Source organism: Monodon monoceros, unplaced genomic scaffold (genome assembly GCF_005190385.1).
Source record: "Monodon monoceros isolate NGI ecotype Baffin Bay Population unplaced genomic scaffold, NGI_Narwhal_1 Super_Scaffold_20, whole genome shotgun sequence".
NCBI lineage: Eukaryota > Metazoa > Chordata > Mammalia > Artiodactyla > Monodontidae > Monodon > Monodon monoceros.
The window spans coordinates 118,440,077-118,466,547 of NW_021703777.1; the positions used below are offsets into that span (position 1 = coordinate 118,440,077).

Sequence of the window (26,471 nt, forward strand, 5' to 3'; positions counted from 1 at the left end):
AACAAGGGGAACTATGAACCTGCAGCCTGTGAAAAGGAGACCACAAACACAGTAATTTAAGCAAAATGACAAGACAGAGAAACACACAGCAGATGAAAGAGCAACGTAAAAACCCATGAGACCAAACAAATGAGGAAGAAATAGGCAGTCTACCTGAAAAAGAATTCAGAATAATGATAGTAAAGATGGTCCAAAATCTTGGAAATTGAATGGAGAAAGTACAAGAAATGTTTAACAAAAAACTAGAAGGACTAAAGAGTAAACAAACAATGATGAACAACACAATAAACGAAATTAAAAATTCTCTAGAAGGAATCAATAGCAGAATAACTATTATTATATTAATAATAGTTAATTATTATTATCTTCTGCTTATTAACTCGACAGAAGAATGGATAAGTGACCTGGAAGATAAAATAGTGGAAATAACTACTGCAGACCACAATAAAGAAAAAAGAATGAAAAGAATTGAGGACAGTCTTAGAGACCTCTGGGACAACATTAAACACACCAACATGCAAATTACAGAAGAAGAAGAGAAAAAGAAAGAGAATGAGAAAATATTTGAAGGGATTATAGTTGAAAACTTCCCTAATATGGGAAAGGAAATAGTCAATCAACTCCAGGAAGTGCAGAGAGTCCCATATAGGATAAATCCAAGGAGAAACACGCCAAGACAAATATTAATCAAACTATCAAAAATTAAATACAAAGAAAAAATATTAAAACCAGCAAAGGAAAAACAACAAATAACATACAAGGGAATCCCCATAAGGTTAACAGCTGATCTTTCAGCAGAAACTTTGCAAGCCAGAAGGAAGTGGCAGGACATTATTTAAAGTGATGAAAGGGAAAAACCTACAACCAAGATTACTCTATACAGCAAGGATTTCATTCAGATTCGAAAGAGAAATTAAAACCTTTACAGACAAGCAAAAGCTAAGAGAATTCAGCACCACCAAACCAGCTTTACAACAAAGGCTAGAGGAACTTCTCTAGGCAGGAAACACAAGAGAAGGAAAAGACCTACAATAACAAACCCAAAACAATTTAGAAAATGGTAATAGGAACACACATATCAATAATTATCTTAAATGTAAATGGATTAAATGGTCCAACCAACAGACATAGACTGGCTGAATGGATACAGAAACAAGACCCGTATATATGCTGTCTACAAGAGACCCACTTCAGACCTAGGGACAAACAGACTGAAAGTGAGGGGATGGAAAAAGATATTCCATGCAAATGGAAATCAAAAGAAAGCTGGAGTAGCAATACTCATATCAGATAAAATAGACTTTAAAATAAAGACTATTACAAGAGACAAAGAAGGACACTACATAATGATCAAGGGATGTATCCAAGAAGAAGATATAACAATTGTAAATAATTAGGCACCCAACATAGGAACACCTCAATACATAAGGCAAATGCTAACAGCCATAAAAGGGGAAATTGACAGTAAAACAATCATAGTAGGGGACTTTAACACCCCACTTTCACCAATGGACACATCATCCAAAATGAAAATAAATAAGGAAACACAAGCTTTAAATGAAACATTAAACAAGATGGACTTAATTGATATTTATAGGACATTCCACCCCAAAACAACAGAATACACTTTCTTCTCAAGTGCTCATGGAACATTCTCCAGGATAGATCATATCTTGGGTCACAAATCAAGCCTTGGTAAATTTAAGAAAATTGAAATCGTATCAAGTATCTTTTCCGACCACAATGTTATGAGACTAGATATCAATTACAGGAAAAATCTGTAAAAAATACAAACACATGGAGGCTAAACAGTACACACTTAATAACCAAGAGATCACTGAAGAAATCAAAGAGGAAATCAAAAAATACCTAGAAACAAATGACAATGAAAGCAAGGCAACCCAAAACCTATGGGATGCAGCAAAAGCAGTTCTAAGAGGGAAGTTTATAGAAATACAATCCTACCAAAAGAAACAAGAAACATCTCAAATAAACAACCTAGCCTTACACCTAAAGCTATTAGAGAAAGAAGAACAAAAAAAACCCCAGTGTTAGCAGAAGGAAAGAAATCATAAAGATCAGATCAGAAATAAATGAAAAAGAAGACAACAATAGCAAAGATCAATAAAACTAAAAGCTGGTTCTTTGAGAAGATGAACAAAATTGATAAACCATTAGCCAGGCTCATCAAGAAAAAAAGGGAGAAGACTCAAAGCAATAGAATTAGAAATGTAAAAGGAGAAATAACAACTGACACAGCAGATATACAAAGGATCATGAGAGATTACTACAAGCAACTCTATGCCAATAAAATGGACAACCTGGAAGAAATGGACAAATTCTTAGAAAAGCACAACCTTCCAAGACTGAACCAGGAAGAAATAGAAAATATAAACAGACCAATCACAAGCACTGAAATTGAGACTGTGATTAAAAATCTTCCAACAGGGGCTTCCCTGGTGGCGCAGTGGTTGAGAGTCTGCCTGCCGATGCAGGGGACATGGGTTCGTGCCCCAGTCCGGGAAGATCTCACATGCCATGGAGTAGCTGGGCCCCTGAGCCGTGGCCGCTGAGCCTGCACGTGCGGAGCCTGTGCTCCACAACGGGAAAGGCCACAACAGTGAGAGGCCCGCGTACCGCAAAAAAAAAAATCTTCCAACGAACGAAAGTCCAGGACCAGTTGGCTTCACAGGCAAATTCTACCAAACATTTAGAGAAGAGCTAACACCTATTCTTCTCAAACTCTTCCAAAATGTAGCAGAGGGAGGAACACTCCCAAACTCATTCTATGAGGCCACCATCACCCTGATACCAAAACCAGACAAGGATGTCACAAAGAAAGAAAACTACAGGCCAATATCACTGATGAACATAGATGCAAAAATACTCAACAAAATACTAGCAAACAGAATCCAACAGCACATTAAAAGGATCATATACCATGATCACGTGAGGCAAGGATTCCTCAATATACGCAGATCAATCAATGTGATACACCATATTAACAAATTGAAGGAGAAAAACCATATGATCATCACAATAGATGCAGAAAAAGCTTTCGACAAAATTCAACACCCATTTATGATAAAAACCCTCCAGAAAGTAGGCATAGAGGGAACTTACCTCAACATATATGACCATATATGGCCAACATATAAGGCCATATATGACAACATATATGACCATATATGGCCAACATATAAGGCCATATATGACAAACCCACAGCCAACATCATTCTCAATGGTGAAACACTGAAACCATTTCCTCTAAGATCAGGAACAAGAAAAGTTTGCCCACTCTCACCACTATTATTCAACGTAGTTTTGGAAGTTTTAACCACAGCAATCAGAGAAGAAAAAGAAATAAAAGCAATCCAAATTGGAAAAGAAGAAGTAAAACTGTCACTGTTTGCAGATGACACGATACTATACATAGAGAATCCTAAAGATGCCACCAGAAAACTACTAGAGCTAATGAATGAATTTGGTAAAGTTGCAGGATACAAAATTAATGCACAGAAGTCTCTTGCATTCCTATACACTAATGATGAAAAATCTGAAATAGAAATTAAGGAAACACTCCAATTTACCATTGCAACAAAAAGAATAAAATACCTAGGAATAAACTTACCTAAGGAGACAAAAGACCTGTATGCAGAAAACTATAAGACACTGATGAAAGAAATTAAAGATGATCCAGACAGATGGAGAGATATACCATGTTCTTGGATTGGAAGAATTAACATTGTGAAAATGACTGTACTACCCAAATCAATCTACAGAATCAGTGTAATCCCTATCAAACTGCCAATGGCATTTTTCACAGGACTAGAACAAAAAAATTTCACAATTTGTATGGAAACACAAAAGACCCCGACTAGCCAAAGCAATCTTGAGAAAGAAAAACAGAGGGGGAGGAATCAGGCTCCCGGACTTCAGATTATACTACAAAGCTACAGTAATCAATACAGTATGGTACTGGCAGAAAAACAGAAATATAGATCAATGGAACAGGATAGAAAGCCCAGAGATAAACCCACGCACATATAGTCACGTTATTTTTTATAAAAGAGGCAAGAATATACAATGGAGAAAAGACTGCCTCTTCAATATGTGTTGCTGGGAAAACTGGACAGCTACATGTAAAAGAATGAAATTAGAACACTCCCTAACACCATACACAAAAATAAACTCAAAATGATTTAAGGACCTAAATATAAGGCCAGACACTATCAAACTCTTAGAGGAAAACATAGGCAGAACACTCTATGACATAAATCACAGCAAGATTCTTTTTGACCCATCTCCTAGAGAAATGGAAATAAAAACAAAAATAAATAAATGGGACCTAATGAAACTTCAAAGCTTTTGCACAGCAAAGAAAACCATAAACAAGATGAAAAGACAACCCTCACAATGGGAGAAAATATTTGCAAATCAAGTAACTGACTAAGGATTAATCTCCAAAATGTACAAGCAGCTTTTGCAGCTCAATATCAAGAAAACAAACAACCCAATCCAAAATGGGTGGAAGACCTAAAAAGACATGTCTCCAAAGAAGATATACAGATTACCAACAAACACATGAAAGGATGCTCAACATCACTAATCATTAGAGAAATGCAAATCAAAACTACAATGAGGTATCACCTCACACCAGTCAGAATGGCCATCATCAAAAAATCTACAAATAATAAATGCTGGAGAGGGTGTGGAGAAAAGGGAACCCTCTTGCACTGTTGGTGGGAATGTAAATTGATACAGCCACTATGGAGAACAGTATGGAGGTTCCTTAAAAAACTAAAAATAGAACTACCATATGACCCAGCAATCCCACTACTGGGCATATACCCTGAGAAAACCGTAATTCAAAAAGAGTCATGTACCAAAATGTTCGTTGCAGCTCTATTTACAATAGCCAGGACATGGAAGCAACTTAAGTGTCCATCTACAGATGAATGGATAAATAAGATGTGGCACATATATACAATGGAATATTACTCAGCCATAAAAAGAAATGAAATTGAGTTATTTGTAGTGAGGTGGATGGGCCTAGAGTCTGTCATACAGAGTGAAATAAGTCAGAAAGAGAAAGACAAATACTGTATGCTAACACATATATATGGAATCTAAAAAAAAGGTTCTGAAGAACCTAGGGGCAGGAGAGGAATAAAGACACAGATGTAGAGAATGGACTTGAGGGGAAGGGTAAGCTGGGACAAAGTGAGAGAGTCGCATGGAGTTATCTATACTACCAAATGTAAAATAGCTAGCTAGTGGGAAGCAACCACATAGCACAGGGAGATCAGCTCAGTGCTTTGTGACCACCTAGTGGGGTGGGATAGGGAGGGTGGGAGGGAGATGCAAGAGGGAGGAGATATGGGGATGTATGTATATGTATAGCTGATTCAGTTTGTTATAAAGCAGAAACTAACACACCATTATAAAGCAATTATACTCCATAAAGATGTTAAAAAAATAAAAGTATCAAAGTTATCATTTATTTTCCCCATAAGTTTTGTAGCCAGTAAAACATATTATTGATAATCATATATTTTAACTATAAAAGTTTATGATTTTTTAAACTATGAGATTTTCCAGCCGTCCTTTAATGTAGCTGGTGGGTTTTTTTCAATGAGTTTAAATCTATGTGTCATGTCTTATACACAGTCCATATACTTGTTAAGCACACTGTGAGACCTCAGCTCTAGATAAGAGGTGTCCTGAGCCAAGGGCTTAAATATTAAGTGAGGCCACCTTGTGAATCAACTGAGTACCTCTCAAAAGCACTTACAAAACGCTCTCAGGAATGCCATGCTCTTGCACACTCTTGATTGGCTCAGGATTAACACCTCCACCTCCCCAAGCTGGGCCACCACTAGCCGCATTCAGCTGCACAGGTCCTGACCCTTCTGTGTGGAAGGTAGAGATGGGAGGCTTTGGTGCCGTGGCCGGCTGACCTCTCCTGTGTGGAAGCAGCTCATCTGCTCTGCTGTGGGAAAGCACGAACATTCTGAGAGAAGCAGGGACAAGCAAGGGAAAGAAGGCTCTGACAGAATTTGATCCTGGCTCCATGTGCCCAGAGGCCAGATACCTCCCTGCACCAGCCCCCCACAGTTACAGGAGTGACTCAGTTCTCTTTAAAACATGTCAAAATACGCCTCTCTTTGAATTACAGAAATGAGGATGTGTCTAGAGCCTGGCACTGCTTTTGGTCACTCCATGAGCACTCCAGTGTCATGAATCACCAGCTGTCAGGAAGCCAAAAAGAGTGGGCTCCCAGGGTCAGGCGGCCCCTAGAGAATGGGGGCACCAGCACACATTCTTCTGAGATGTCCGCCCTCCTAAGCTTTGGGGTAAGTGGGGATGCCATCCTGGCCCAGCACCTCTTAACTTTCACCTGTTTCTTTTCTTTTCTTTAGAAATCATAGCAAAACTACTATACTGGGAGTTTACAAGTCATAGGAAAATCTCTTTTACTGCTTGTAGAATTTGAGATGTGGTATTATAAATATAAAGAAACCATCTACTAATATGTATTTCAATGTTAAACTAAGACTTTCTTATTGTTGTTACTATCAAGAATATTAATAAACAAAAAGAAAACACTCTGCCCTTTGGGGGTCCAAGGGCAAAGAAACATGCATCCAAGGAAGCAAAATGAAACCAAGAAGCCATAGATCCAGATGATTTGTTTCATAAGTGTGTGTGTGTGTGTGTGTGTGTGTGTGTGTGTGTATGCATATATAAACATATACAAATATGTATACACGAACCAACAAAAATGTAACATAGGGATTATATACATACAATTCCTTTTTAGTGTGAGCACTTAAGAAGGTGGCTCTTCATGTTAACAGCTTGATTGAGGACAGCTTGGGGAGAAATTATGCCACACTTAACAAGTTTTTATGCTTTTGTTCTATTTACGTAGGAGCTTCCTTCCAGGTCTTGTTTCATAACAAATATTGGCAGAGTTTAGATAGTGTTTCTTAAAAATTATCATAAATTGTGAAAAATGAAATAGAGTCATCCCTCAGTATCCCCGGGGAAATGGTCCCAGGAACACCCCCCCAACCCCTGCCACCTCGGATACCAAACTCTGCAGATGCTCAAGGCACTTATATAAGATGTCATTAGTAGTATTTGCATATAATAAACGCACATCCTCCTGTATACTTTAAATCATCTCTAGGTTACTTATAATAGCTAATACAATGTAAACGCTATGTAAGTAGTTGCCAGGTGAGGCAAATTCAAGTTTTGCTTTTTGAAACTTTTTGGAATTGTTTTTCCCCAACATTTTCAATACACATTGGACTGTATCCGTGGATTCAGAACCGTGGATATGGAGGGCCGACTGTAAACAAACTTGATAAATAAGCACTAAGAAATGATAAATGGGAGCTAAATTGTAGATCAAAGAGACAACTATGTTGCAATAGTATGTGCGGTTTCATTCTAGCTGGATAACTGCTTTAATTCAATGTCTCTCTTTGACCCTGATAAAGGAGCTGAGGAATGACATGGATTCTAACAGGTTACTCAGTGACTTTAAAAGAGGTGTCCTCATAGGGATCAGACCAGTGTCTCGATCTAATTTCTAACTATAAAAATGATGTTTATTTGCCATATTATATATATATATATAATAGTTATAAATGTGTAAATAAAACTCTAAGATCCTTTTTATAGAGAACAGCTCCTAGGGAGGAGAAATTAAGACTGTGGCCATCAAAAGCCAAACAGCCTGCTATACAGAAATGTTCAGGTTTTCCTTTGAAGGTGGCAACAACCTTAAACCCAAGTCTTTTTGTGTATTATGTATATTGCCCAACAGTGTGGCATAGAGACATTCCCCCTTCTTTCAAAAAGGGAGGCTTTATAGTCATTTCTTGATATTTCATGCCAAAGATAGTGGTAGCTTATCTTTATAAAATCGTACCTGAGTATGAGAGAAATGCTCTAAAAATTCACAGTCTTTGAAAATAAAAAATAAAGATCTTAAGTCAGGAGAAACTGGAAAACTGTTCAGCTGTTCCATGTTGACCCCTGCTCAGAAAACTTTCTTGTTCTCCAGATAATGCAGGGAATCTGCACTGCACTCCTTGGACAGATATTTATTTGTTCATCGCTTGAAAAGCCTCATATATGTATGGGATTATTCATAACTGGTCACATGTATTAATTTTTAAATACTTTTCCAGTTCCTTCTGGGTTAGAGAGGCATCACATTACAGTGGAAAGAACAAGAAACGGATAGACTGACAGACATGGAAAGAGGGAGCAAGGGGCAGCAAAGGGGAAATGAATTCATTATGACACAGATGTAAAATTCCCTGGTTAAGAACAATGCAGCATTAAAAATATAAATGTAAAGGTCTGGTTTGGTACTTTTCCATTAATTTTTCAAAGGTTTTGACCTCCTAAAGAAAAATTTCTGACTAAAAGGGGGTTTCCTCACCACTCAGTTTTCTTCTTCGGCTGGGTCCTACAGCGAAACAGCAATCCTATGTTTGGCCCTTCAGACAGTTGCCATGGAAATGAGAGTGGCAAACACTTTCAGCTTTCTGGCTTCACTGTGGGATCCAGTGTAGAACATGATTAAGTTGTCAGAGAACCACCTTAAGTCAAGTTTTACCTGATAACTAAGAGTTTCCAGAAAAATGGTGACACATATGGGAAGGAAAATAGATTGCTTAACTCACTCTGAAAAATCCCTTTTGATTCATAGAATGTCTACATGATTGAAACATAAGAAACCATCCCTTTCTCTAATCAGACACTTCTCAATTCACAGACTCATACCTCAGGGGGCAAATAAAACCTCCCTGTGCTTGCATGAGGAGGAATCACATTAACAAAAGGAAAATAGGGCTCCTGAGTGCTGAAGAAATGAGAAAGCAAGATGCTAAACTAGGGGGAGAGGAGTGACAGAGGAAATGAGAGGGAGGGAATCAAATGCTGTTTAAACCATTTTTAAGGAAAATTGCATATCTTATTTGCCAAAAAAAAATTACTCTGGATGTCAAAGAACACTAGCTTTTCATAGCTGGGACCAGAGATGACTGGGAGCTTGAGGGGCTGTACTGAAATGGACTTGAAACTTTCTTTGTGCCATTTGTCCCCAGCAAACAAGATCTGGCTGCTCTGGGAAAACTCTCTAGCTATCACTATGAATCCATTGAGAAGTTCTCTTCCACATCACTGACCCCTAATGAAGCTCTATTGGATTGAGTAAGGTCAGTGGTTTTTATATTGGGATCAAAGAGGAGGACAGACCACTCCATGTAGCACAATGGCTACAAACGAAAGAACTGATTGGCAGAAGCCAATACTTAGAGAGCTACTTGGAAGAAGACTTTCCAGATATTGGTGGAATTGGAAAAAGTTGCAACTTGAAAGTATACACTCTATCTTCCATTTGGGATTTTTTAGTTTTTGTAGTTAAAAATATCCCTTCACTGGGACTTCCCTGGTGGTCCAGTGCGTAAGACCTCACGTTCCCAGTGCAGGGGGCCTGGGTTCAATCCCTGATCAGGGAACTAGATCCCGCATGCATGCCACAACTAAGAAGTTTGCATGCCACAACTAAGACCTGGTGCAGCCAAAAAATAAATAATAAATAAATAAATATTTTTAAAAATACCCCTTCACCTGTATACTTGCTGGAGAGTGTGTAAATTATTACAACCACTTTGGAGATCAATTAGGAAATATCTAGAAAAGTTGAAGATGCAGATTTCACACAACCCAGCAATTTTACTACTAGGTGGCTACAATGGAGTGAATTGTGTCTGCCCAAAATTCATAAGTTGAAGCCTTAACCCCCATGGGACTGTATCTGGAGATAGGGCCCTCAGTAGGTAATTAAGGTTAGATGAGATCATAAGGGTGGGACCCTAAACTGATATGATAAGAAGAGGTGAAAAGAGACCTCTTTCTCCTTCTACCTGCCTTGTGAGAACAGAGTTAGAATGTGACCATCTACAATTCAGGGAGAGAGCTTTCACCAGGATCCAACCAGGCTGACACCCTGATCTTGGACTCCCAGCCTCTGGAACTGTGAGAAAATGAATTTTTGCTGTTTAAACCACCCAGTCTATGGTATTTCATTATGGCAGCCGAAGCTAAGATAGTGGCTATCCTAGAAAAGCTCTTATGCATAAGCATGAAAGAAATATAAAGATGTTCACGAGACTATTGTTCCTGATAGTAAAAATAAGGAACCAATCTGACTTCCAGTAGAGAAATAAATAAACTGTTCGTTCACATAACAGGATTCTATAGAGAAGTTGAAATGAACAATATTAACATGTACCAATGTAACTAAATCTAAACAATATAATGTCAAGTTAAAAAAAATCAAGCTGTCAAAGGATACTTACATATGCTATCATGTAATATTTGAAACACCCAAAACAATAGTTTATAACTTTAGAGGTACATACTTATATAGTTAACAAACATACACCTGGAAATGATACACACCAACGACTTCTGACAAGGGAGGGAGAAGTGATACCGGAGGTAAGGGGGTGATTTTTGCTATATCTGTAGTGTTTTATTTTTTAATACGAAATGAAATTTGTGCCAGTTTCAGCAGATTGTTCACATCTTTTAAATCTGGGTGGTAAATGCATGGTAGCTGTTAATTAATTTTCTGTAGGTTTCACATATTTCATAAATAAAAAGATGTTTTCCCTTATCATCTGGGTTTTCAGCAGTACAATAGTACATTTTAGACAGTTTTCTTATCTACCTTTTATATATGCTGTAATAGAAAGCCCAGAGAAATTAGCCAACATGGACAAAGTGTCCAATCTAGTTAAATGGTAACTTAAGAATTAGAAAGTAGTTTTCTGTCCTGTTCCATAGTGTACCCTGTATGTCTGTTAATTATGTGCTACAGAGACGAGGACTCCAACTTTGTCATCTAAGCCAGAAATAATCCAAATCATACCCAACTGTGGAAGAGCATGTTTGAACCCACTGCACCCTTCCTGTCCCCCAAATCATACTCCACCGTTGATGTGTTACCTATTTTACTTACTCACAGGCATCAGCCCTCCTTAGGAGGGTTCAGATTTTCCAGTTTTTTTTTAAAAAGATATAAGGAAGTAAGACTACTGAGCTAGAAAATTTCCAAAACAATTGAAAAGTTGGCAGAAGCTTTAAAATGGAGGTTTACTGATTATAATTAATTTTGGCTACAAGATTTTAATTAGGACATTTAAATTCTTTGTAAGATAGAATTTTAGTGCTGTTCAACATAGATTTATAGCATGAGAATGAGTAGTCACTTATACTGAATTTCCAAATTAATCTAAATAATTGAAATTTTAAAAAATAGGTGACATGAAGAATTCTGCAATATAATTCTGAAATAATAAGTAGAAAATATCCAGGGACATTAAGAATAAGATTTGTTGAGACTTCCCTAGTAGAGCAGTGGTTAAGACTCCATGTTCTAAATGCAGGCAGCCTGGGTTCAATCTCTGGTCAGGGAACTAGATCCCACATGCATGCTGCGACTAAGGAGACCATGAGCCACAACTAAGGGTTCACATGCCACAACTAAGGAGCCTGCGTGCTGCAACTAAGGAACCCTCCTACTGCAAATAAGACCTGGCACAATCAGATAAATAAATAAGTTAATATTAAAATATACATATATGTATATATAAATTTTTAAAAAGAATAAGATTTTGTTTCTGCAACACCTAACGTATCCAGACCCAAAAAAAAAAAAATTGTTTATCAGATGCTCTATATTATGTTTTACACAGTTGGGGTAAAGAATTTTGGCTGCATTAATTAGGTAGTGTCAACCCACTTCAGACACCTGATGGTATTATTTAACTTACATTTCATAAAAAATAAATACGTAAATAAAAAGGACTTGAAGGAAGACAACTTATTTTGAGAAATAATGACTAAGTATGCAAGTTATGCATAGTTTCATACTACAAATTTACCAAAAATACACAGTTGGGGGAAATGTGGTATTATTCACACACAGTGGCTAGTACACACACGCACACACACACACACATCCTATGTTTAGCCACCTATAGGTAAGAAAATGGTCTCTACTCTTGCTCAAATCAGATTGCTGTCTTTTTTTTTTTCATTGTCTGGATTTTGCTGGTTCTCCAAAGTGTGTCCCATAGTATTCTCATCTGTTTCTTCCATCGTCAGAGCCCTCATCTCTATTTCCAAAAAAAACAAAAAACAAAAATAGCTTAGCCTCCTGCTTATCTTATTGTTCAAAATTTATTTTCTTAATTCTATCTTGATAATTAGTATTCCTGAAACGTTCTTTCCTTTCAACGTGCTTGGTAAAACGTAGTTGTGCTCTGTGTCCCCCCGCTGGATGCCTCTGTGATATTCCCCTGCTGGGTTGATGGAAGGGATGTTTTAACTCTAGTCCTTTGGGCAGGAAGAGGGCCCCTATGATTGGGTTAGCAGTGAAAACATGAAGGCCCTGACACTGCTTCCACCCAACCATCCGACACTCCTCAGGGCACAGCAGTTCAAGAGTGTTTAGTCAATGATAGTATGGGGTTGCTACTCACATTTATAGGTTTTTACTTCTTAATTTTTATATGGTTTGATATTCGATTTATCCACAATATATTCCTAAGAGAAGTAAAAGGTACTTACATATTTCTAATAAAAACGCAGAAGGAAATAATGTAATCAGGGCACCTATATATTTTCCCAATAGCTTATAATTAAAGGACCCCATTTCCAGGACATAATTTATTTTGACTATAAGTGTTTCTTTGTTTATATATATTTAATTCTTTTGTATGTCACTTTTTTGCAAACAGAGAGTTATACAACTGTGTTATTAACTCTTTTGTTAAGTGTGAAGAAAGTGTTCCATTCTCAACTAAACTGGAGCTAGAAAAAATTGTTTCATTTTTGAAGACTTCACAGCCTGTGTGTGACTATCCACTACACAACCCAAAAGATGCTAAGGTATACAGTGGTAGCAGCAGCCTTCCTTCCTTTTTAGTGTTCTACTGTGGAATGCTTATTAATATTGGACGCTGAGTTTATACTTAAGCAGATTATATTGACTTCTATTTCTAATTCATTTTTATAGTAGCTTCCTAACCAAGTTTTAAATGCAATTGAATTTTCTTCTTTTTATTTAAATTATAAACCTCATGTTCATAAAAATTCAAACCATATATAGGTATGGTGTATAAAAAGCAAACATCTTCACCCTCTCCTAAATCACACTGTCCTCTCCCAGAAGTAACCATTGTTAACAGTTTAGGGAGTCCCATTTTGTCATTTTTACATGAAATAATTGAATTCTTACCTCAGATGGAAGAAAATGTCAAATATCTTCAAAACTGGGTTGGAGGGAAAAAAAGTCTTTTTAAAAAATCTTCAAATAATATATTTTCCCCTGATAATTCCATGGCTTACATTATGAGTAGCATCAGATTTGGTTTTAAGAGAAACTCCTGACTTTTCATTAACATAAATAATTAGTTACCAAGGAAGTGGGTTGAAGAATAATACAGTTTCTGTAAACTTTTCCCCAAATTGTGCTAGATAAATTACATCTTTAACTTTGATCTTTCTTTAAATCTTTCACTAATTTAGGTCAAACTATCAGAATAAGAATAAATCAAACCACACCTTTACTCACCAAACTGAGACAAGACCTCAACGCCCTCTAGTGGAGTGACCTCTCCATGCTCCATCATATGGGACCAACCCTCTGATTCCAGTGGGTAAGATGAATTGATACAAGCTCTTCATATTAGAATTGTACTTACTTCTTTCATTCATTTAATTAATATTTAAACTTGTATTTAAAATTTTCTGGTTAAAATGAACCATCACCAAGAACACAAGGGAAAATATTGGGGGGGGGGTCATGCCCATATATAAAATATGAATTAATAACTTTTATCACTATAATTATCTCGGATCTTCCAAGTTATCTGCTTGTCTCGACTGCCTACTCTTGGCCATATCATGACTCTCTACCATTGAATCTACAAAGACTTGAATCTATTCCTTTGTTTAAAAAATATATCTTTTTCTTTAAGTTCATTTCTCCAGATGTATCACTTCCCTTAAGTATTTCTTCATTAATTTTTCCAAACAACTGCAAAATAACCACTGAATTCATTTTTCTGCTTTTCTCCCTCTGAGAATACAGATTATCAGCCTCTCCCATTTATAATACCTGTTCCAAGGAATGATGAGAGCAGCAGAGCATAGTAGTTAAGAGCAGAAGGTGGAGCTAGAGGCCCTGACTCAAAGTCCAGAGGAGCCATTTACTGTCCATGTGATGCTGGGCTAGTCATTTAAACCCTCAGTGTCTCAGTTTTCTCATCTGTAAAATTCAGAATGATGATAATAGTATCCAAAAAGCATAGGACTTAATAAGAAAATCCATGTAAAAGAGGTAGAACAGTGCCTAACACATAATAAGCGCTCAATGACTATTACTTAATATTGCTATTTCATCAGAGTCTTATGAATAAATAATAAGGTAGCCTAAATGAAAGATTTGAATCCAGTCCTAAATGCAGCTATTCACTAGTCAGGCTCTCACCATCCCTTGTTTACATGATTGCAGTAGCCTCCTAACAGACCTTTAGGCCAGCAGTCTCTCCCAATTATAGTCCACTGTCATCGGTCTGGTTACGGAACTGACCTAGGGTCTGCTTGCCTACTGCACAGCAGAGCCAAATTATTGACACTGGGTTGTGGTGAAAGAAAGTACAGTGTTTATTTGCAGGGATCCAAGCAAGGAGTACAGGCAACTCATACTCAAAAGATCCAAACTCCCCAGTGGCTTTCAGGGAAAGGTTTTCAAAGGCAACATTTCAGGTGAGGACTGCAGGGTGCATGGCTTTCTTCTGATTGGTTGGTGGTGAGGTAACATGGTGATGTTTCAGGAATCTTAATCATCAACTTTCTGGTTCCAGCCAGTCTGGAGTCTAGTGCTTGTGCTCAGCAAGAAGTCACCATCCTCCATCTGGTGGGGGTGGGGTCCTTAGCTCCTGCAGAACAGCTCAAAGATATGTATAAGATTGTTATGTATATCCCTAATTAGTAACTGTTTAGGTCCGCTCTTTGGAACTCAGCAGCGGCCCAGGAGACTAAAGCCTTTTTCTACAAACAAGAAATGGGCAGAAGGGCTTTTGTACCTGGGAGGGCCCCTTAGGGTCCTTCTCAGTTTCAATCCCCCCTTTCCTCTGATACTCCTCAATCCTGAGGGGAACAGGTATGGGACAAGAAAGGGAATAAAGTTTTGGATAGAAAGGTTAATCGTCAACTCAGCAGGGGAACTCGGTTTTAGGGCGACTCAGTTTCAGATTTATTTTCCTAAAAATAATGTTGACATTTCTGGTTCAGGATATGATGAACTAATCTTCCTGCTGAAAACAACTGTAAAAGCTAATATGTGAAACAACTGCGTGAAGGAACTGAAAAGCACCCAGTTTGGGTAGGATTGGAAAGGAAAGACTACAATCCTTGAGAGAAGAGAAGTACTGGAGTGCAGGTCCGCACTCACCATGACTTTCCCCTGAGGGCATTTTCTAATTCACAAAATAGGGGAAATAGGCCCCAAGCAGAAAGGTAGGAATCTTAATTGGGCTCAGGGGAAGTAGGTTGGAATCTGGGGCTGCCTAAGTGTCTAGGACTTGAGAGGAAAAATTATAGATAACAGGGATTCAATCAAGGTGGAGTGAAATGAGAAAATTGTCCAAATACCCCAAGTTTACCCCCTCATTGGCTAACTCCTTAGTTACACATGCCCAGGGTGAGACCCCAAAAACCTCAGCAGAAAATAGCATCTGAGAGAACAAAAGAACTGAGCAAAAGTTTAATTAAATAGCTGTGCAATGTTGCAAAGATTGAAATTTGAGTTCAAGCCCAGGCAAGATGAAGGAAGGCAGGGGGTGTCGATAAATACCCAGGGCTTTCAGTCAAAACGTGGAAGTACTGTATCCTGTGAGTAAGGACAAACCTAAAATATAAAAACCTTGATAATAACTAAAACCATCTCTCAAAAGAATTAAAATAATCCTTCTGTATTTTACATACCTACTGGAAGAAAACTTAATCTTCTGTGGAGGAATATGATAGCATTTATAGCCTCTCCAATTTTTCATCCATAATACCTGGCTAAAAAAAAAACCCAAATAACTAAAAGCCATAATTTAAAATAACAATAAAAATAGACCTAGGGATAATTAAGATATTGAAGCAATCAGACGGGGACTTTAAAATAAAAATAATAAATGGGTTCAATAAAACAGAGGAAAATACAGAGAATTTCTACAGAGACCTGGAATCTATTAGATATGGTAGAACAGAGACCTTCTGGTAAACTGGAAAACAAGTAAGTAAACTATACTTAGTTTGAAGCAGAAAGAGAAAAAGGGATAGAAAATACAAAAAAGAATGTAAGAGTTATATGAAGAATAGTGATACAGTCTAACATGCACGTAAGATGCACTCTCAAGGATTAGAGTCCTAGAAATGGAGAGGAAATGATAGTTCAGAAAAAACATTTGAAGAAATACTGGCTAAAAATGTTTCAAAGTTGATAAAAGACATTAAACCACAGAATCCAGACACTGTGAACCTCAAGTAGAATAAAAGTATAAAGAAAACCACACCTGGCTACATCAGAGTTAAGCTGCTAATAACCAAGAAAAACAGAAAAATCTTGAAGCACTCAGAGGGGAAAAAAACCACACATTACCTTCAAAGAAGCAACAATAAAGCTGTAAGCTTACTTTTCAACAAAAATGATGGAAATCAGAACATAATGGAATGGCATTAAAATTCTAAAAGAACAAAAAAACCTTTCTACCTTCTCACCTAGAATTCTGTACACAGTAAAAATATTATTAAAAAAAAGAAGGCAAAAATTAAAGCCTTTTCAGACAAGCAAAAGCTGAGCTTTTCACCAGTAGATCTTTACCACAGCAAATACTAAAGAGTTATAAAGGCTGAAGAAAATGATCCTAGATGGAACCACTGGCTTGCATAAAGGAATGAAGAGCACCAGAAACATTATGTGGGTAATCTAAATGAATACAGACTGGTTTATAAAAGACAAATAATTATAATATCTTATAGGGATTTAAATATATATAGAAGTAAAATATATGACAATAGCCAATAAAAGAGAGAGATAAGTGGAGTTAAACTTCTTTTGATTATCATTATAATGTAAAATTCTATTTGGGGGAATTGGTAAAAGTACTAATTAAAGGAAAACTGTAATAAGTCTAGGATGCAAGTTGTATTCTATTATTACTTAATAAACCACCCCAAAATTTACTGGTTCAGCAAAATCACAGCATTTATTTTGCTTACAAATCTGCAGTTTAGGCAGAGTTCAGTGGGGACATCTTGTCTTCAGTGGGGACATCTTGTCTTTACTCGGAATCATCTAGGATGGCTCAAAGTCTGGATGCTGGAAGCATCTGAAGGCTCCCTAACTTGCCTGCCTGGTTAGTTGATGCTAGCTATTGGCTGGAACCTCCATGGGGCTATGCCCAGAACACCTACATGTGGTTGTGCCACGTGGCTGCCTAACATAGCATGGTGGCTGGGTTGGATGCTTAGAAAGAGAGCAAGGCAGAAGCTGTTATCACCTTTTCTAATCTATCTTCAGAAGTCTTGTGTCACTTCTATTACGTTCTATTGGTTAGAAGCAAGTCAGTAGGTACAACCCATATTCAAAGGAAGGGAAGTGAAGAATCTTCCTGTTGATGGGAGAAATGTCAAAGAATTTGTAGACATATTTTTTGTTCTTTTTGTTGCTTTTTGTTTTGTTATACTGGAAGAATCACAATTCTCATTCTTTTTTTTAAATTGAATTATAGTTGATTAACAATGTTGTGTTTATTTCTGCTGTACAGCAAAGTGATTCAGTTATACATATATATATATATATATATATACATTTTTAAATATTCTTTTCTATTACAGTTTATCATAGGATACTGAATATAGTTCTCTATGCTATACAGTAGGACCTTGTTGTATATCCATTCCATATATAAAAGCTTACATCTGCTAACCCCAACCTCCCAACCCCCTCCCCCTTGGCAACCACAAGTCTGTTCTCTACGTCTGTGAATCTGTTTCTGTTTCATAGATAGGTTCATTTGTGTCATTTTTTTTTTTTTCTTTTTTGCGGTACGTGGGCCTCTCACCGCTGTGGCCTCTCCCACCACAGAGCACAGGCTCTGGACGCGCAGACCCAGCAGCCAAGGCTCACGGGCGCAGCCGCTCCACGGCACGTGGGATCCTCCCAGACCGGGACACGAACTGGTGCCCCCTGCATCGGCAGGCGGACTCTCAACCACTGCGCCACCAGGGAAGCCCCATTTGTGTCATATTTTAGATTCCACATATAAGTGATATCATATGGTATTTGTCTTTCTTTTTCTGACTTACTTCACTTAGTATGATAATCTCTAGTTGCATCTATGTTGCTGCAAATGGCATTATTTCATTCTTTTTTATGTCCGAGTAGTATTCCATTGTGTATATGTACCATATCTTCTTTATCTACTCATCTGTCAGTGGATGTTTAGGTTGTTTCCATGTCTTGACTGTTGTGAATAGTGCTGCTATGAACATAGGGGTGCATGTATTTTTTTGGATTAGAGTTTTGTCTCGATATATGCCCAGAAGTGGGATTGCCTGATCATATAGTAATTCTATTTTTCATCTTCTGAGGAACCTCCATAATGTTTTCAGTGGTGGCTGTACCAACTTACATCCCCACCAACAGTGTAGGAGGGTTCCCTTTTCTCCACACCCTCTCCAGCATTTGTTACTTGTAGAGTTTTTAATGGTGGCCATTTTGACTGGTGTGAGGTGGCACAATAAAACTAAAATTAATGAAATAGAAAACAAAGACACAATAGGATAAACAAATTCAAAAGTTTGTTCTTTGAAAATTCTAATAAAACCGAGAAACCTCTAGCAAGATCGATTAAGGAAAAAAAATAAGACATAAATAAACAATATTAGTACTGAAAAAAAGGGACATAACTAATATGCAACAGAGATATATTTAGTTGAAAAGATTTTCATATTCATTACAAACATAGTTTCTTTCCAGTATTGGCTCCAACGATTAATAGGAGTACACAAGAGATGAAGGTTCACTAGATCCTCCTATAACTGAATGCTTGGCATCCCTCTCTAGTCTATCAGTGTGTTGGCTGATAACTTCCCTCACCCCAGGACTCTCTCCACATTACTGATGTAAATGACACAAAATTATGATGCCTAACAATATGACATGAATTTTTTTTCAACTTTTTTTTATTGAAGTACAGCACTCACACAAATGTACAAGCCAAATAAACAGCTCAACGGATTAAGACAATGTAAACACTTAAGTAATTACTACACAAGCCAAGATATATAAAGTTACCAACACTTCAGAAATCCCCTGCAAGCCCCCTCCTAACTACTACTTCCTCCCTCTTCCCCAAGGTAATCATTATTTTGTCTTTTAGATATGCCTGGGTTTTGAACTTTATAGAAATGGCATTTATGCAGAACATATACTTTTGTTCCTGGCTTCTTTCCGTCGATGCTATGCTTGCAATTCATCCGTGTTGCTGCATGTGAGTGAATTTGGTTTTTCATTAGCATATGCATTCCACTATATAAATATATAACTATTTATTTATATATTCTACTCTTGATGGACATTTAGAGTATCTTCAGTTTGGGGCTATTATGTATACTGCTGCCATGAACGAGTTTTATGTCTCATGGCCCATATGTGCACACATTTCTGTTGGATATGTTCCTAGGAATACCTGCTGATCATAACATATACATATGCTACTCTTTATCGAATAATGCCAACAGTTTTCAAAGCAGTTGAAGTGATTTACACTCCTAGAAGCAGTAGTTGAGAATTCTCATTGTTTCACATTCTTACCAACACTTTGAATTATTGGTTATTTTAGTTTTAGCCATTCTGGTGGATTTATAATTCTCTCATGGCGACATTAATTTGCATTGCCCTTGTATTTGTTTCATGTGGCTATTGAAACAAATTATCAGAAACTTGGTAGCTTAAAATGACAGAAATTTATTCTCTCATAGTTCTGGAGTCCAAAATTCGAAATCAGTTTCACTGGGCCAAGATTAAGGAGCCAGCAGGGATACACTGCCAATAGGTGAGAATCCATTCCTTAAGTCTTCCAGCTTCTGGTGGCTGCCAGCATTCCTTAGCCATATCACTCCAATCTCTGCCTCTATGCTTACATTGCCTTCTCTTCTGTGTGTCAAATGTCCTTCCGCCTCTCTTTCATATGGACACTGTGATTACATTTAGGGCCCACCAGATAATCCAGGAAATCTATCTCATCATCCTTAATCATATCTGCAAAGTCCTTTTTTTGTCATATAAGATAACATTCACATTTTCTAGGGCCTAGGACAAGGATATCTCCTGGGAGGCCATTACTCAGCCTACTATGTTCCTTATTTTGATTAATTTTCACATGTTTTTGATCACTTGGATATCTTCTTCTATGACATGTCTGCTTAAGTCTTTTGCTCATTGTTTTAAACTGGGCTTTTTCTTACGGATTTTTAAACAGTTATTTATATATTCTACATACAAGTATTTAGTCAGGTATATGTATTTATTTATTTTGAATTTTTGAATTTTATTTTTTTATACAGCAGGTTCTTATTAGTTATCCATTTTATACATATTAGTGTATGTATGTCAATCCCAATCTCCCAGTTCATCCCACCACCATCACCCCACCACCACCACTTTCCCCCCTTGGTGTCCATACATTTGTTCTCTGCATCTGTGTCTCAATTTCTGCCCTGCAAACCAGTTCATCTGTACCATTTTTCTAAGTTCCATATATATGCATTAATATACGATATTTGTTTTTCTCTTTCTGGTCAGGTATATTTATTGAAAATATCTTTTTCCACTTAGTAGCTTATGTCTTCATGCTCTCTGTTTATGAAGAGAGGTTCTTATTTATAATATAGTCCAATTTATAAGTGTTTTCCTTTAAAGTTAGTGCTTTTTGTATCCTAATTAGGAATCGGATTCCAAGATCATGATGATATTTTCCTAGGTTATCTCCTGGAAGCTTTATATTCTTATTCTTCAGGATCAACAATCATTTAGAATTAATTTTAATGTATGGTGTGAGTTTGGGGTCATGTTTTCCTTTATTCCTTATGGATATCCTATTGACTCAGAACCATTTGTTATAATGAAAACGTCCCACTGATCTGCATAGTTACTTTTGTTTTAATGCAAGGGCCATATATGTATGAGTCTGTTTCAGGACTTTCCGCTCTATTCCATAGGTCCATTAGTCTCTCCTAGTCAGCACCACACTATTTTAATTACTATGGTTCTATAATAAATCCTGATATTCAGGCAAGCTAGTCCTCTCACCTTGTTCTTCAAATGTGTACTGGCCCCTTGGATTTCTGTAAATTTTAGAATCAGCTTGTCAAGTTCCACACAGGCTAGGATTTTGGTTGCACTATATCTATGGATCAATAAAGGGAGAACTGACATCTTTATAGTATTGAGTCTTCCAATCCATGATCATAATAATATTCCTCTATTTATTTAGGTCTTCTTTAATTTCTCTCGATTTCTTTTATAGTTTTTGATGTAGAAGATTTGTATAGCTTCATCAGATTTAGTCATAGGATTTTTATATTTTTAATACTATTATAATTAGTCTCTTAATTTTTTTCATTTTCCAGTTATTTGTACCTGGTATGTAAAAATACAATTGTATTTATATTTGCATTTGCATAACAGCCTTGCATCGGCAATATATGAGTTCTTTTCACTATTCTGTGTATGCGTCATGCCATCTGCAAATAAAAAGAATTTTATTTCTTCCTCTACTGGCTAGCTCATCAGGACAGTATTGAATAGAAGTTAGTGATAAAGGACATTCTGTTGTTATTCCTCATTTCAGAGAGAAAGATTTGAATGTTTTGCAATTAAGATGATGTTTGTAGGTTTTGAAGATACCTTCACACAGTTAACAGAAATTCTCTCCTATTCCTGGTTTGCCACAAATTTTTATAATGAATGGAGGTTACGTTTGATCAAGTGTGAGATTTTTTTACCTACTGAAATGATTACATCATTTTTGGTTTTTATTCTAAAATGTGATATATTAATTACATTGATCAAATTTCAAATGCTAAACAAATCTTGTTTTTCTGAAACAAAACTAACTTGGTTAAAATGCATTATGCTCGTAGCTTCTGGTAACAAAGTTTTGCCGACCTCACAAACCAAGTTTGGAAGAGTTACCTCTTTTTCTATTTTCTGGAAGGATTAAATATCCTCTTCATTAACTGGCAGAAATCACCAACGAGCTATTTGGACCTAGAGTTTTCTTTGAAGTAACATTTTAATTTTCAGGGTCAATTTCTTTAATAATTAAAGAATTGTTTAGATTTTGCTACATATTCTTGTATCCTTGGCTTGCTGCTGATTCCTAGGCCAGATGGTGATCCATCCAATATGTATTTTCATCCATTTTAAGGTGTTTGTCGGTCTGCTTTTGTAGTTGCCAAGATTCTATCAGCACCAACCTTGAAATCACCCTGCTTTTAGCGCTGCCTGAAGCCCAGTAGTTAGTTACTTTCACTGCCAACACCTGCTTGTTAGCAACTAAAATATCAGTCAGAACTCTAGGACATCTATACCAGCCAACGGCCCTAAGGAAAGGGTCCCTTGAGTGACAGCTTCAGGTTGCAGGAACTGCAAAATGGAACTTTATAATAAAGTTCTTAGGGGTCCTCTCATTGGTGGGCTGAATTCCTCATGATATCCAAGTGCTATGATCTGAATGTGTATGCTTCCCCCCCCAAATTCATACGTTGAAATCCTAACCCCCAAAGGTGTTGGTACTAGTAGGTGGAGCCTTTGGGAAGTGATCAGTTCATGAGGGTACAGCCCTCATGAATGGGATTAGTGTTCTTATAAAAGAGAGCCCACAGAGCTCCCTAGCCCCTTCCAATGAGGATACAACAAAAAGCCTGCAATCCAGAAGAAAGCCCTTACTTGACCATGCTGTCACCCTGATCTCAGACTTCCAGACTTCAGAGCCGTGAGACCGTAAATTTCTATTGTTTATTCTGTGGTATTTTGTTATAGCTGCCCAAACAGACTAAGACGCCAATCTACAAATATTAGGTAGAAAACTTGCTGAATTTCAGGTGTGTGGCTGAAAGTGAGTAGTCAGAGGACAGCAGCACCCTAATGAATGGTATTGCTGTTTAACTATATTCTCATGTGGTAAGTCTAATCAATCTCCTCTATATTTAGTATGGATAATTGTAATTGTTACTTGGTTACTTGTATATCTAGCAACCCAACTGGTAAGAAGTCAACACAAAAGTTTCAAGATGGGGGACTGTATTAGTTATCCCTTGTGTAACTAATTACTCCCAAGACTTAGTAGCTTAAAATAACCCTTATTATCTTAGTTTCTGAAGTTCAGGAATCAAGATGTGGCTTAACTGAGTCCTCCTGTGCTTCAGGGTCTCTCACTGGTTGTAATCAAGGTGCCAGCAGGGGCTGCAGCCCACCTCAAAGATGAACTAGAAAAGGATCCATTTTCAAGCTCCTTCAAATGGTTGCTGGCAGGATTTGGTTCCTTGTTGACAGACTGAAAGCTTTGGTCCCTCACTTGCTGTTGGCCAGAGGCTGCTCTCAGCTCCTTGCCATGTGGTTCTCTTCATAGGGCAGATCAAAACACAGCAGCTTGCTTCACCAGAGCAAGCAAACAAAAAGGCAAGAGAGTGCCAGCAGAGGGAAGTAAACATCTTTTAAGACCCAATATTGTAAGAGACCTCCCATCATTTTTGCCATATTCTATTAATTAGTAGCCAATCATTGGATCTACTCCACACTCAACAAAGGGATTACACAAGGGCAAGGATACCAGGAAACTGGGATCACTGAGAGCCACTTCAGAAGATGTCTACCACATGAACTACCAGCCAACTTAGAGACAATAAGATCCACATCTAATTCATGGTATCCTTCACAGCCCCCCTACCTAGCAGACAATCTAAAAACTTTGATGTTGATTAGTGATTGAAATGATTTTTCTTTTAGTAAGCATTATTTTAATTTCGACCACCTTTATGCCTTTATGAAAGCTTCTTAAGTTGTCCACGTACTGTTGGATTTGATCTTGCTCCTGGGAGAGGAAGGAAAATGTAGAAAACTAGGTAAGTTTGAATTTGTTCTGGGATAAAAGTAAGTGAATTCTAAGATCTTTGGCTAAAATGATTCAAGCCTTTTAAGTCTTATCATCTTACGTTATCTGCCTTTATTTGACTATGAAACCATAAAATAGTCATAATTTTCAATGTTTTCTTTATTTTACAAAATTTATAAATCTCAAAAAGTATTTTTTAAATAAATTTATTTTATTTATTTATTTTTGGCTGCACTGGGTCTTTGTTGCTGTGCACGGGCTTTCTCTAGTTGCGGTGAGCGGGGGCTACTCTTCGTTGCGGTGCGTGGGCTTCTCATTGCGGTGGCTTCTCTTGTTGCAGAGCACAGGCTCTAGCTGCGCAGGCTTCAGTAGTTGTGGCACACAGCCTCAGTAGTTGTGGCGCACGGGCTTAGTTGCTTCGCGGCATGTGGGATCTTCCCAGACCAGGGCTCGAACCCATGTCCCCTGCATTGGCAGGCGGATTCTTAACCACTGTGCCACCAGGGAAGCCCTTAAAAAGTATTTTTAATAGGGAAACATTTTGAGATGTAAATACCCCAACAAATTTCACCTCATCTTAAGGAGTTAATTTCTGCCACAGCAGTCATAGAAGCCTGAATATGTTCCAAAATAGCTCAAGAGTTCTGGCCTGGTCCTGGATTTTCCTCTTCTAGCAATATTCCCAGGGCCATTTTTAGAGTTTGAGGCATTTTAGTTGGGTTCAGTCAAACATAAAGCAAACTCAAACAGATCTAATGCTTATAAAACTCTCCCTTACTCCAGCATTGGATTAAATCCAGATCATCTCATCTAAAAAGTAAAGATAATTATTTTTCAAATGGGAAATTCAATGTCATGATAAATAATCACCTTGTCCCCCACTTTTTGTATAATTTTTTTTTTTTTTTGTGGTACGTGGGCCCCTCACTGTCGTGGCCTCTCCCGTTGCAGAGCACAGGCTCCAGACACGCAGGCTCAGCGGCCATGGTTCACGGGCCCAGCCGCTCTGCGGCATGTGGGATCCTCCCAGACCGGGGCACGAACCCGTGTGCCCTGCATCGGCAGGCAGACTCCCAACCACTTCGCCACCAGGGAAGCCGGTCTCCCACTTTTTAACTCTCAGAATTAGACTACAGTCTCGTAGGACAAATACAGTTATTGTGAGAATAAATACTGATAAAAGACACATCATTGCCATCTTACTGTTACAATAGTTTGAACGTCTATAGAAATAATCTCATGAAGTAAACTTTTTAAAATTTAAAAACTTCTCCATAATTAAAATCAAAAGACAAACAACAAACAGGAAAATACATGTAACACATATGACAAGATTAATTTCCTTTGTATAGAAAGAGCTCCTAGAAATCAATAAATTTTTAAAAATCCACCAGAAAAATAGGCAAAGGACACAGACAATACACAGAAAGGAAAAAAATAGATCCTAAATACGAAAAGATACTCAATGCCTCTCATAATAGAATTTAACATTTAAACCTACAATGAGATATGACTTGCAACTTGTTACATTGGCAGAAATCAAAAAGTTTGGTAATACTTTATCAAAAAATGGGCATTTTCATATACTATTAAGAATGTAACTTGGCAAACATATTTTTAGAAGACAATATCTATCAAAATAAAAAATGTTTAAATTAAAATACATATAGCTTTTGACCCAACTATCTCACTTGTAAGAATTAATTCTACAGATATACTCACATCTATACAGAGACATATGTATAAGGATATTAAGGAAAAGATTAGAAATAAAGAAAATGTCCACCAATAGAAGACTCTTAAATAAAATATAATCTTTACAATGGGATATTATATAGCCATTAGAATGAGTCATTTTATTTGCATTGCTCTGGAACTATCTCTAAAATATATTAAGTGAAAAAATTAATATATACAATGTATGTAGTATGCTATCATTTGTGGGAAAAAAATCTATTCTTTATTCATGTGCATAGGTATATGCACCCTCTGCAATGATCCATAAGAAACTGGTAAAAATAATTATCTCTGAGGAGACCTGGGGCTGAATGGTAAGAAGACTTATTTAGAACTCTTTGAACTTGTTCATGTGTATTTTTAAGTGTATTACCCACTTAAAAATATAAATCTTTTAACAACTTAAAGGCCATAATTTTCACATATGAAGCATGTTTAGTAGGTATATTGTTCTTTAGT

General features: G+C 37.1%; 1 protein-coding gene across 4 annotated transcripts in view; it reads left to right on the forward strand.

Annotated features, from left to right (window-relative positions):
- The first annotated feature begins 6,243 nt into the window (after positions 1-6,243).
- BBS12 (Bardet-Biedl syndrome 12) overlaps positions 6,244-26,471 on the forward strand; it is a 72,791-nt gene continuing 52,563 nt past the window's right edge. For 2 of the 4 annotated variants that reach the window (XM_029235514.1, XM_029235512.1), the window contains exons 1-6: positions 6,244-6,356; positions 9,132-9,242; positions 13,627-13,757; positions 19,539-19,649; positions 20,140-20,213; positions 24,214-24,285. The gene's annotated coding sequence lies outside the window, so the exon portion shown is untranslated. Of the gene's footprint in view, positions 6,357-9,131; positions 9,243-12,972; positions 12,988-13,626; positions 13,758-19,538; positions 19,650-20,139; positions 20,214-23,440; positions 24,286-26,471 lie in introns of those variants that run through there. The other 2 variants (XM_029235513.1, XM_029235515.1) reach the window with 2 other exon arrangements.